This window comes from Berghia stephanieae, chromosome 10, assembly GCF_034508935.2.
Source record: "Berghia stephanieae isolate SIO BIC M18660-M18661 chromosome 10, UCSD_Bste_1.3, whole genome shotgun sequence".
Classification (NCBI taxonomy): domain Eukaryota; kingdom Metazoa; phylum Mollusca; class Gastropoda; order Nudibranchia; family Aeolidiidae; genus Berghia; species Berghia stephanieae.
The window spans coordinates 5,456,249-5,468,685 of NC_088369.1; the positions used below are offsets into that span (position 1 = coordinate 5,456,249).

Below are 12,437 nucleotides of genomic sequence, written 5' to 3' on the forward strand. Positions count from 1 at the left end.
TTGTTGCTTGTGTTTTTAAAGTGTGTGTGTTTGGGGGGTTGTGTGTGTGTGGGTGTGTGATTAAATATTTGTCTGCGTGTTTATCTGTATGTCTGTGGGATAGTTTCATTTTAGCGTTTATGTTTATATTATCTGAGAGGGGGGAAAGGGGTTTGCTTTTAGGGTTTTTTAAAATAAATTTTGGTTGCGATTTATATACATTACGTGTTTTAACCCCCCCAAACCCATATGAAAATCGTCACTTTGTTACGATGAATAAACCCATTTTTCTCATTTTAATTTCTTTTGGGACATCATAATATTAATATTTGAACAAAAATGTTTGCTATAGTTGAGGTACATTAACACTGTGTTGAAGAGCTTGTTTAGCAACAAGAAAATGTATAGCAAGAACTAATAGATTTTGTGTTTGAGTGAAATAAATCTATTTTTGTATAGGTTGGGTGTGAAGTTTTTCGGGACAACCGGAAAATGGCCGGTAAAGAGCGAGTTAAATTTGCCTTTGGAATATCTTTTCAAGCGTGCGTATGTGTGAGTGTGTGTGTGTGTGTGTGTGTGTGTGTGTATGTGTGTGTGTTTATTGTGTAAGACTGTTTGCCTGATTTTTTAATTTTTTTTTTTTAAATATCCTCAGGCCACGACATCATAAGATATCGTCGCTTAGGCATTCTACGAAGGAATATAGATAATTTATCAAACAAGATGTCAGATGTCAACAGGAATCACCCATGTTGTCCAAATGAGCAACCTGTGTGTGTGTGTGTGTGTGTGTGTGTGTGTGTGTGTGTGTGTGTGTGTGGCGGGGGGGGTATTACTCTTGAACAAGGAAAAAAGAAAAACGAAAGTGCCTGAAGCGGGGCTCGAAACCGGGACCTTCCGGGTCACAATTCAATGCCTTAACCACTCGGCCACTTCACTCCCACTTTGGCTGAAATAGTCACGTTTTAGTCCAATGTTAAGTGTTGTAAGAGGACAAGTGCCTTCATGTCTTTGGCCAGTTAACTGTCGTACTCCGAGAAAAACACGGATTAAAAAAATTTGGCCAGATAACTCCTCCTTCAAAGTTCAATCGATTGAACTGAACCTTATCTTGGCAAAAAACTCTCAAACCTGGGACGTCGCGAGTTCTTCAATGATGTCCTAGGCTTGAGAGTTTTTGCCAAGGTGAGGGTCATTTAGACCGATCGATATTTGAAGGACGAGTTTTCTGGCCAAATTCTTAAATGCGTGTTTTTTCCAAAGGCCGCCAATTAACTGGTTATACGTATTTACAATTGTAAACCACAAATTATGTCCACTTCTCATTGTCGATGGTATAAAGTGGTCAGTCAATTAAACGGCATGAGAGAGGCGTCGAATATAACAAAAGCAAAGGAATCTCATATAAATACAGTAATAATTATTGTTGAATATGAACATTCATGTCAATGATAAGAATTGGATTCAGTAGTCTGATGTCACGCGCCCGGCAACGGCGGCCATCTTGGTTCTAAACAAAGAAAATCTTTACTTTTTATTCTTCATGCTGGCGAGAACTTTTCATTCCCTTTTCATATGCCATGTGATCAGAATGTGTAAAAGTCAAAACATGATCAAATTGATGGGGTTTTTTTCCTCTGGATACGCTTTTAAGCTCGCCGGAGAAATATTTCATACGGCGTCCGCCATTGTTCCGATAGTTTAGAGCCAGTGTTACTAAGTTACCATACGTCATTAGGAATGAAGTGACCGTACGACTATTGAATCCTATTGCGAACATTATCAGTTATTGTAGGTAGATAACAATTTATGTCACAATTATTTTTTTTAGAAAAACTGAACAGGAAAGGACACCCCCTCCCCCCCCCCCCACTCCCCCACAATTAATACCCAACACATTAATTAATGATAACGTATACAATTGTATATAGGACTATACAACGGCTGTGATCAAAGCTCTTTGTGAAGGGTTTAAAGTACATGATCTCGAACATTTGTCACTATATATATAAATTATGCTTTTTCCGCCACGACATCATAGGATATCGTCGCCTGGGCATTCCATGAAGGAATATAGATAATTCATCAAACAAGATGTCTGATGTCAACATGAATCACCCATGTTGTCCAAGTGAGCAAATCGGGGGTTAAAAATCTTGCTCAAGGAAAAAAACGAAAGTGCCTGAAGCGGGGCTCGAACCCGGGTCCTTCCAGGTCACAGTGCAATGCCTTAACTTCGCCTCCCATATTTATATATGCTACGCGATTTGATAAAATACTCAAAACATCCGCCAGCTGGATATAACCTACCAACACATAAAACTGTGTAGCCTTAAACGTTGTTGTCTTGTATGATAAGCGCTTTACAAGGGGTTCGGTTAACAGCAACATTTAACATGTAGGATAGGACATGACGCCTGTTAGTTACGCATTTTTTTCTGACAGAGACAAGGTTGTTAACGGCCAGGTACTCATTTTACACCTCAGTACGGTGAGAGAATGTGAGTAAAGAGCCTTCTCCAAGGACTCAAAGGATTACCGGTAATCAGAAGGTCTGAGGTTCGATCCCCAGTCACATAACAACGTTGTTTTTTTTTTTCTTGTATTTTACTTTCATTCGTTGTTTGGCACCTTTCATACACACTTGTTCAGTTCTTCATCTTACACCAATGCCTGCTCCTTAATTTCTAAATTTTGATATTTTCAAACATAATGTGATCAGTTTGTCATAAAATTATGGATGACAAAATAAAAGCGTTCAAAGTTACAGATACTTCACATTTGTACATCCGTTATTGCGAGTTGTTCATGTCCTGTACCGGCCTGAACCAGTAAACACTTGACTCGTCCATAGCCTTCGTTAATTAATTTATTGATGCTATGCGTGCAGGTAAAATACGCACAACATCCACCAGCCTGGTTAAACATACCAACGGACAAAAACGTGTGGAACCTTTAACGTGTAACCCGTACCATCGTAGCCATCGATAACTTTAGATAGTATGCGCTTGGCTAAGAAGCTCATAACATTGCCATCAGGAAGTATAACGAACCAACACACAAAACTGTGTGTACCCATGAACGTTTCTTGTCGGGTTAATACAGTTTAGTGAGAACAACTCACAAACGCGGATGGCAAAAACAATAACAAAGGCCTGAGTGACGTCATATGCATACTATCTATAACTTTAGATAGTTTGCGCTTGGCTAAGAAGCTCATAACATTGCAATCCGGAAGTATAACGAACCAACACACAAAACTGTGTGTACCCATGAACGTTTATAGTCGGGTTAATACAGTTCAGTGAGCATTACTCATAAATGCGGATGGCAAAAAACGATAACAAAGACATGAGTGACGTCATCTTCGAACTATCTATAGCCTGACACTGACCAAAAAATGACGTCAAAATGCCAGTCTTTGACCACAAAAGAAAACAAATCGTGAGTTGTATTCAATAATTCAACCAATGGGTCCACTTGTTTCCATGAGCACTACTAACGACAATTCACTGGGCGGTGCAAAAAACAATTAATGACGTCAAAATGCCAGTGTTTTTTTTTTTTTTGGTTTCAGTATCAGGCTATAACATAACGATGGCGACGGTACCATCCATTCCTTGACATCCACAATCAACAGATCAAACACAACATGATATATAGATAGTTCGACGTTTATGTCACTCAGGTCTTTATTATTGTTTTTTGTTTTTGCCATCAGCGTTTATGAGTAATTCTCACTAAACTGTATTATCCAGACTATAAACGTTTAAGGTTACACAGCTTGTGTGTTGGTCCGTTATACTTCCGGATGGCAATGTTGTGAGCTTCTTTGCCAAGCGCCAAGCGCACACTATCTATAGGCAGCAGAGCTTTTTCCCGTGAACCAAAAAGGAATGGAAAAAATATCTACCAGAAGAAATAGTGACAGCACCAAGTCATGAACAATGGGAGCAATCTATAGATAGAATGCAGATGATGTCACTCAGGCCTTTGTTATTGTTTTTGCCATCCGCGTTTATGAGCAGTGCTCACTGAACTGTATTAACCTGACTATAAAAGTTCATGGATACACACAGTTTTGTGTGTTGGTCCGTTATACTTCCGGATGGCAATGTTATGAGCTTCTTAGCCAAGCGCATACTATCTATAGATAGTATGCAGATGACGTCACTCAGGCCTTTGTTATTGTTTTTGCCATCCGCGTTTGTGAGTTGTTCTCACTAAACTGTATTAACCAGACTATAAAAGTTCATGGTTACACAGAGTTTGTGTGTTGGTCCGTTATACTTCCGGATGGCAATGTTGTGAACTCCTTGGCCAAGCGCATTCTATCTATAGATAGAATGCGCTTGGCCAAGAAGTTCACAACATTGCCATTCGGAAGTATAACGGACCAACACACAAACTCTGTGTAACCATGACCGTTTATAGTCGGGATAATACAGTTCAGTGAGCATTACTCACAAACGCGGATGGCAAAATATAACAACAAAGGCTTGAGTGACGTCATCTTCGAACTATCTTCAGTCAGGTTTTCGCCCAACCGAGTCATCGATCACATGATTGTATGTCGCTGCCTAAGGATTGGACATTTCTTAATACAAATGTAAACCGACCCATGTGTCAAGCTGAACAAAATGATCAATTGTGGTATTGGATATTTCAAAAACCGAACAATTTTCACTATGTGGGTCACTTTTCGCAATGTAATCAATGACCCGAGCATATGGAAAGGTAACTTTAACTTGAGCTTTTATATAGGGCAATATCCACTAAACGTGCTCAAAGCGCTTTACAAGGGGTCCCTGGCCAACAGCAACACATAACATGTAGGACGAGACATGACGCCTGTCAGGCGATATTACAAATTTTTGGGACAGAGACGACGCTGTTAACGGCCAGGTACTCATTTTACACATGAGTACGGTGAGAGAATGTAAGTAAAGAGCCTTTTCCAAGGACTCAACTATGCGCCGAGCGAGGCTCGAACCCAGGACCTTCCGGTCCGAAAGCGAGTGTCATACCACTAGACCACATAGCCGAAGGTAATATAGATCAACCCCATTCCTGACCACTCTGAGCGCAAACAACATGGTGAAGCGCTTGACGTCATTTTTAAGTTTGTGGTCCCCAAGTGAGTTGTCTCTTGTAGTGGTCAAGGAAACAAGTGATCCCATTGGTTGAACTATTGAATACAATTCACGATTTGTTTTCTTTTGTGGCCAAAGACTAGTCTTTTGACGTAATTTGTTGGTCAGTATCAGGCCATGCGTTTAGGAAGGCCACAGGCAGTGTCAGGCTTTGAGTTAAAGATGGCTACGGTTCACACATATAGCCTTCGAACGTTCATGAAGTCAAAATATAAGTCCACGACCACAAAAGAAAACAAATCGTGCTTTGTTTCCTTGAGCACTACTGACTACAACCGTGGCCTTTGTAAAGTTATGGCCTGACACTGACCAAAAAATGACGTCATAATGCCAGTCTTTTGCCACAAAAGAAAACAAATCGTGAGTTGAATTCAATAGTTCATCCAATGAAATAACCCGTTTCCATCTCTAAATTAAAGAGTGAGAAACCAACTGTAGTATATCGCCATATCTGGACTCAAGAGGCAATCCAACGACTGAACGGCTGTTTTGACTGTACTCAGTGGGAGACATTAATGGTAGAAGGTGACAGTATTGATGAATGGACCGAAACTTTGACATGTTATATTACATTTGTGTGGATTTATGCGTGGAAAAAAAAGAAATTAAGATATTTCCTAACAATAAGCCATGGGTTACAAAGCGACTTAAATATTTACTCAATGAAAAGAAAATTGCCTATATGAGTGGTGACATTAAACTAGAATTTGAAAAGGGAAAGGAGATCAGAAATACAATAAAAGAAGAGAAGGTTGAATACAAAAATAAAATGGAGCGACAACTGAGATCGGGCTGCGCAAGGAATGCATGGGAGATGATAAAACAAATGGGAGGAGTAGACCAAAAGAACGAACATTCCCACAAGGAAAAACGAAAACTGATGTCAACAAATTAAATGATTTTTACTGTCGTTTTGACAGGCTCCCACCTGTTCACAACGGTTTGTCAAATGACAATGAGCCACCTCCAGATATTGAAGAAGAAACCGTAAGCTCCCTCTTCCGGAGATGTAAAGAACATAAAGCACCAGGACCAGACAACATTACCGGAACTATTTTGAAAAACTGTCACCAACAACTGGCTATACCTTATACAAAACTGTTTCAAAGGTCAATCGATGAACAATCAGTGCCAGTACTTTGGAAAACATCGATTGTCGTTCCAGTTCCAAAAAAGCGTTGTCCGACCGTATTGAATGACTTCCGTCCAGTGGCGCTTACATCGCTTGTAATGAAATGTTTAGAAAAAATTTTAAAATCTGAGCTCCTACAAAAATGTTATGACCTGAAATTGCTAGATCCGTACCAATTTGCATACCAGCAACATCTCAGTGTTGAAGACGCACTATTAACCGCCACAAATTTGATCTCGAAACACCTTGACCAAACGCCCTCGAATTACGCCAGAATCCTGTTTGTCGACTTTTCGTCAGCTTTTAATGCCATGAACACAGATATTTTGCTTCAAAAGTTGTGCAGCATGGATATTCCAAACTACCTTATTAAATGGTATAAAGAGTTTCTGACCCATAGACCGCAATGTGTAAAATTGGGTGAACATATCTCCAACAAAAGAACGTTGTCGAACGGATGTCCCCAAGGCTGTGTGAGTTCCCCAATCCTGTACATCTTATACACCAACGACTGCAGACCATCCTTTGAAAATTGTTTTATAGTGAAATATGCAGATGATACTGCTATTCTTGGCTTATTAAAAGATAAAGTTACCGAAAAGAATTATTTCAAACAAATAAATATATTCACCGATTGGTGTAAACAAAATCAGCTTGAATTAAATGTTGAAAAAACGAAAGAACAGGTGTTTGGTGTAAAAAATAAAAACGACTTAAAGTGTGTGGCGATCGGTAAAGATGATGTTGAGATAGTTGACTATTTTAAATATTTAGGAATAACCATTGATAGTTCCCTCAATTTCTCTCAACATATTAATATAATATCTAAGAAAGTTGCCCAAAGATTATACATCCTAAGGAAATTGAGAACATTTCAAGTAAGGAAGAAAACTATGTTAAGAGTTTATGACTCATTGATTAAAAGTGTAATTGCGTTTGGCTGCACCATATGGTTTGGAGGATGCCGACTTAAAGATAAATCAAAAATTTCAAAATCTATCAAAGAGGCATCAAAAATAATAAACCATCCTCTTGATGGAGTAGAAAGAATTCATGGAAAAGCAATAGAAAGGAAAGCATTCTCAATTACCAACAATAAAAACATATTTTTATACCATGAATTTAGTCTTTTACCATCTGGGAGAAGGTTTTGTCAGATTAAATGTAGAACTAACAAGTATAAATCAACGTTCGTTCCATCAGCAATAAAAATTTTGAATATTTCATATGGTACAGAAAAACCAAGGATTGATTCGTTGACTGATTAACTGATTAATTTATTTAATGTAATATTAACTGACCAATTGATAATGATGATAATTTTTGGTGTCGAATTGCCACAATCGTAACAAATTGAAAACGAAATGAATATGTTTATGTTGTGTATATCGCACGTGTGAAAGAAAGAAAGAAAGAGAGAGAGAGAGAGAGAGAGAGAGAGAGAGAGAGAGAGAGAGAGAGAGAGAGAGAGAAAATAAGTAGGAGTGAAATATCTGTTCAATCTTAGTTATCGTTTAACATTATAACAAGTGTAACTAAATGACAAATTGCCATATTTATGGACAATAAAGATCTATTATTATTATCATTAACTCTACTAACGACAACTCACTGGGCGGTGAAAAAAACAAATAATGACGTCAAAATTTCAGTGTCAGACTATCACTTAACGATTGCTTCGCTACTGTTCACAATCGCCTTCGAACGTTCATGAAGTCAAAAGATAAGTCCACGACCATAATAGAAAACAAATCGTGCTTTGTTTCCATGAGCACTACTGACTACAACTCACTAGGAAGTGCACGAAACTATCAATGACGTCAAAAGAGAAGTCATAGTGTCAGGTTACAGAAGGAACGAAAATGACGTGGCTTAACTTTTGTTATTGTTTTTAGACAGCCATTTGGGTGATTAGCTCTTATTAAAGTAAAGATAGAACGAAGATGGCGTCAGTCAAGCTTTTGTTATTGTATTTTGCCATCCGCGTTTATGAGTGATTCTCACTAAACTGTGTTACCAGACTATTAACGTTCAAGGTTACACATAGTTTTGTGTGTTGGTCTGTTATACTTCCGGATGGCAATGTTATGAGCTTCTTAGCCAAGGGCATACTATCTATAGAACGAACGAAATTGACGTCACTCAGCTCTTTGTTGATGTTTTTAGCCTGCCATTGTTAATGATTATTTCTCAATAAATTCTATCAACCAGACTATTAACGTTCAAGGTTACACATAGTTTTGTGTGTTGATACGTTATATCTGGCTAGCCCAAGTTATGATTTTTTTTGACGAAACGCATATCATCACTATATAATTTTGTGAGTTGTTATATTATAGATAGTATGCGCTTGGCTTCGAAGCTCATAACATTGCCATCCGGAAGTATAACGGACCAACAGACAAAACTATGTGTAACCATGAACGTTTATAGTCAGGTTAATACAGTTTAGTGAGGATTACTCATAGACGAGGATGGCAAAAAACAATAATAGAGGCCCAGTGACGTCAAATTCATTCTATCTAAATTATATCTAACAGGCGGATAATGTGAGTATTTTAGCTTAACGCATAGCATCTATACTCATTTTTATTCATTATCTACTTTTTAAAGTATACAGCTTCGCGAGGCTTAGTATCATTTTATATAAAACGTCTTTTTCTCAGTCCCAGTTTGTAATTTTGTTCCCGTTGCCTTGACGTCCTAAGTGTTGCTTGACAACAAGGCAAGCGACTGATATTATCATATCCGGATAAAAACCCTAGTGATTTCCCTTTGTTCTAAGTGAGCACTTGAGGAAATGTTGTAATTTTAGAGTCGTGGATTGGATGCTGGTCGTATCCGCTGGAGAGCGGTTTCTGCTGGTTTTCGCTTAGACTCAAAACTGTCTGGTTTTCGCTTATAAAAATATTATCGTTTTGACCAACACAAAATTTCCACTGAGCTCTTCTTATTGATGCTACATTGCGTTAAGCCAAAAACAAAAAAAAAAAACTGATAACATCCGCCAAACACACAAAACTATGTGTAACCTTGAAGGTTTATAGATAGTATGCGCTTGGCTAAGGAGTTCACAACATTGCCATCCGGAAGTATAACATAATAATAACATAAAATGTGGTATAGGGCAAAATAAGATAAGATCCTTTGAATGCCCTTAATATTAATTAGTAATGCCATAAATCTATTGATTAAATATTACAATAACGATACACGTGGTAAAGATAGTATTTCAACTTAAATGTACTCATGTGGTGTACAAAAATATATCTTTAACCGTGACATGCAAAGCGCACACACAACCACACACACACACACACACACACACACACACACATACACATACACACGCGTATAGAAAATAACCATAATAATATAATAATGCATAATATGTACATACAAGATTGATAGCCATGTCAACAGCAGAGCAAACAAGTACTATTCGTCATATATAAATCTCCCATCATATAATTCCCTGGTATAACTGGCCAACACACAAAACTCACTGTAACTATGTGTAACCGTTTATAGTCTGAATAATACAGTTCAGTGAGAATTACTAATAAACATGGATGGCAAAAAAACTTATAACAAAGACCTGAGTGACGTTAACTTCGATCTATATATCCTTTCTTTAAAAAATATAGATAGTATGCGGTTGGCGAAGAAGCTCATAACATTGCCATCCGGAAGTATAACGGGCCAACACACAAAACTATGTGTAACCATGAACTTTTATAGTCTGGTTCAGACAATGTAGTGAGAAGTACTCATAAATGTGGATGGCAAAAACAATAACAAAGACTTGATTTGACGTCATCTTCGTTCTATCTATAGCTTGTGGAGAACATTGTGCTTATCTTAGTCAATCAAACAATTGTACGGCGCACAACTCTACTGAACGATTTGAAAATTAGAAATGTATTTTTTACAGATAGATAAACAAATAACTTGATTTCCTTTTATAATTTAAAGACAGTTTGAAAGTTCGTTCAGTCAAACAGATATCATAAAAAAATTACCGACGACACTAACACTCTCAAAAACAACAAATTTCAACACTGTAAAGAGTTGTCAGTTTGTCGTTTTAAAGCAAATCGTTGCATTCCAAATAATGTATTCACTTAATTACTTTAAGGATTTCAGATCTACACTAAGTTTTCAACAGTTTTCATCTATTAATGACATCAAGTATTATTATTGCCCCTTTGATGCTATCAGTGTGATGGTTTCGGGTGGATAATACCCAGGTTTAACTTATGGCCATACACTCAACTCTATCTGTCCAGCAGAGTCCTTACTTCCGTTGCGTTGTTTATTTAGCGGTGATCCGTGTTATTATGTAGTAGTGTGTTCTCATTGCGTGTATGTTTGTGTGTGCGTGTGTGTGTGTGTGTGTGTGTGTTGTGTGTGTGGTGTATAGATAATATGCGCTTGGCTAAGAAGTTCACAACATTGTCATCTGGAAGTATAACGGACCAACACACAAAACTGTGTGCAACCATGATCATTTATAGTCAGGGTAATACAGCTTTGTGAGAATTGGATTCAATAGTCTGATGTCATGTTGCCCGGCAACGGCGGCCATCTTGGTTCTAAACAAAGAATATCATTACTTTTTATTCTTCATGCTGGCTAGAACTTTTCATATGTCTGGAGATCAGAATGTGTAAAAGTAAAAACATTATCAAATTTTTGGGGGTTTTTTTTCCTCTGGATACGCTTTTATGCTCGCCGGAGAAATATTTCATACGGGCGTCCGCCATTGTTCCGATAGTTTAGAGCCAGTGTTACTAAGTTACCATGCGTCGTTAGGAAGGAAGTGACGTTACGACTGTTGAAGAGTATTACTCATAAACGCGGATGGCAAAAAAAAAAAAATAACAAAGACCTGAGTGACGTCAACTTCGAACTATCTACACATGTGTATGTTTTGGATTGTGGTTGCGTGGTACAAAAAGTGTGGGGGGGGGGGAGGGGGGGAGTGTCCACCAAGTACAGAAATTCCTGAGCGAGGAGGGGGGGGGGTGGGTGCGGTGTTTGCTAGGAACTGTCAGATTGGCATTTTTCAGCAAATCGTGGCATTCATACTGATATTATTCACTTGATCACATGAAGGTATTCGGATTTACAGAAATTTTAAACAAGTTTCACCGATTAACAACATCAACTAATATTACTGTCGTTTTTATGCCATCGATGTGATAATTATTGCCCTGGAAAATATTTAGTTAAACGTTGTCGGCAAACTGTCAATTCGTTCTGTCTCGCTTCTAGGCCGAACAAACCAAAAGTAGACAGATTCGGGGACTTGATATTTTTCGCGTCTGCTTCAGATTTTCATTTGACCTCACATAAGTTAAGTAAAGGGGAGACATTCGGAAAGCTCCTACATCCCCATTATTCTTTCAATTTGTATTTTAACCATTGATCTTTTGTCAGGCGTTTATTTATTCAATTTGTCATCATATAGAAGCATTTTAAAAACTCTAGAACAAACCTTGATAGATTTGTGAAAGTTTAAAATGTCCTAATTTGACCATTGTTTTGATTCTCGGCCGCCATTTTAATTTGTGAAGTATTAAAGGTTGTGCAAAGCACTCCCAAGTAAAGCGTGGTAAAGACTTGCGACTTACTGATAATGATATCTACTGACTGATAAACTAAAATCATGCCGAAAAAAGCATGGCAGTGACGACAAGCACATCGATTAAAATGTGCATCTAATCGTAATCAAGCTAATCAAGAAAATGATTCAGGCAATATCGAATGAAAATAGTTCTTTCCCCGCGAAATTGCGGGCTTTTTACAAGTATAATATATATATATATATTATAATATATATATATATATATATATATATATATATATATATATATATATATATATATAATATAGTTTTGACCACACGGCACCGAAAGCCGTGCTGAACATTTAGCAAAAAGCTCAGGTTTCTGAACGACAGTTCCACTTGCTGACAACAAGAGATAAAGCTGTCACTGAGTAATTGATTACCGCTGTAGGCGATTGAGTAAGGAGTGATCACTGAGTAGGAAAATTATGCATAAAACATGCATTTTAAAATTACTCTGTGACGAATGGTTCAAATTATGAGTCAGTTTTTCTTCAGTTTACCTAAAGATCCATCATTCTTCTTTTAAATTGGTTTTAAA

General features: G+C 37.6%; 1 protein-coding gene across 2 annotated transcripts in view; it reads right to left on the reverse strand.

Moving 5' to 3' along the window:
* LOC144956126 (iripin-2-like) overlaps positions 1 to 12,437 on the reverse strand; it is a 75,191-nt gene that overhangs the window by 11,320 nt on the left and 51,434 nt on the right. The gene's annotated exons all lie outside the window — the stretch shown is intronic.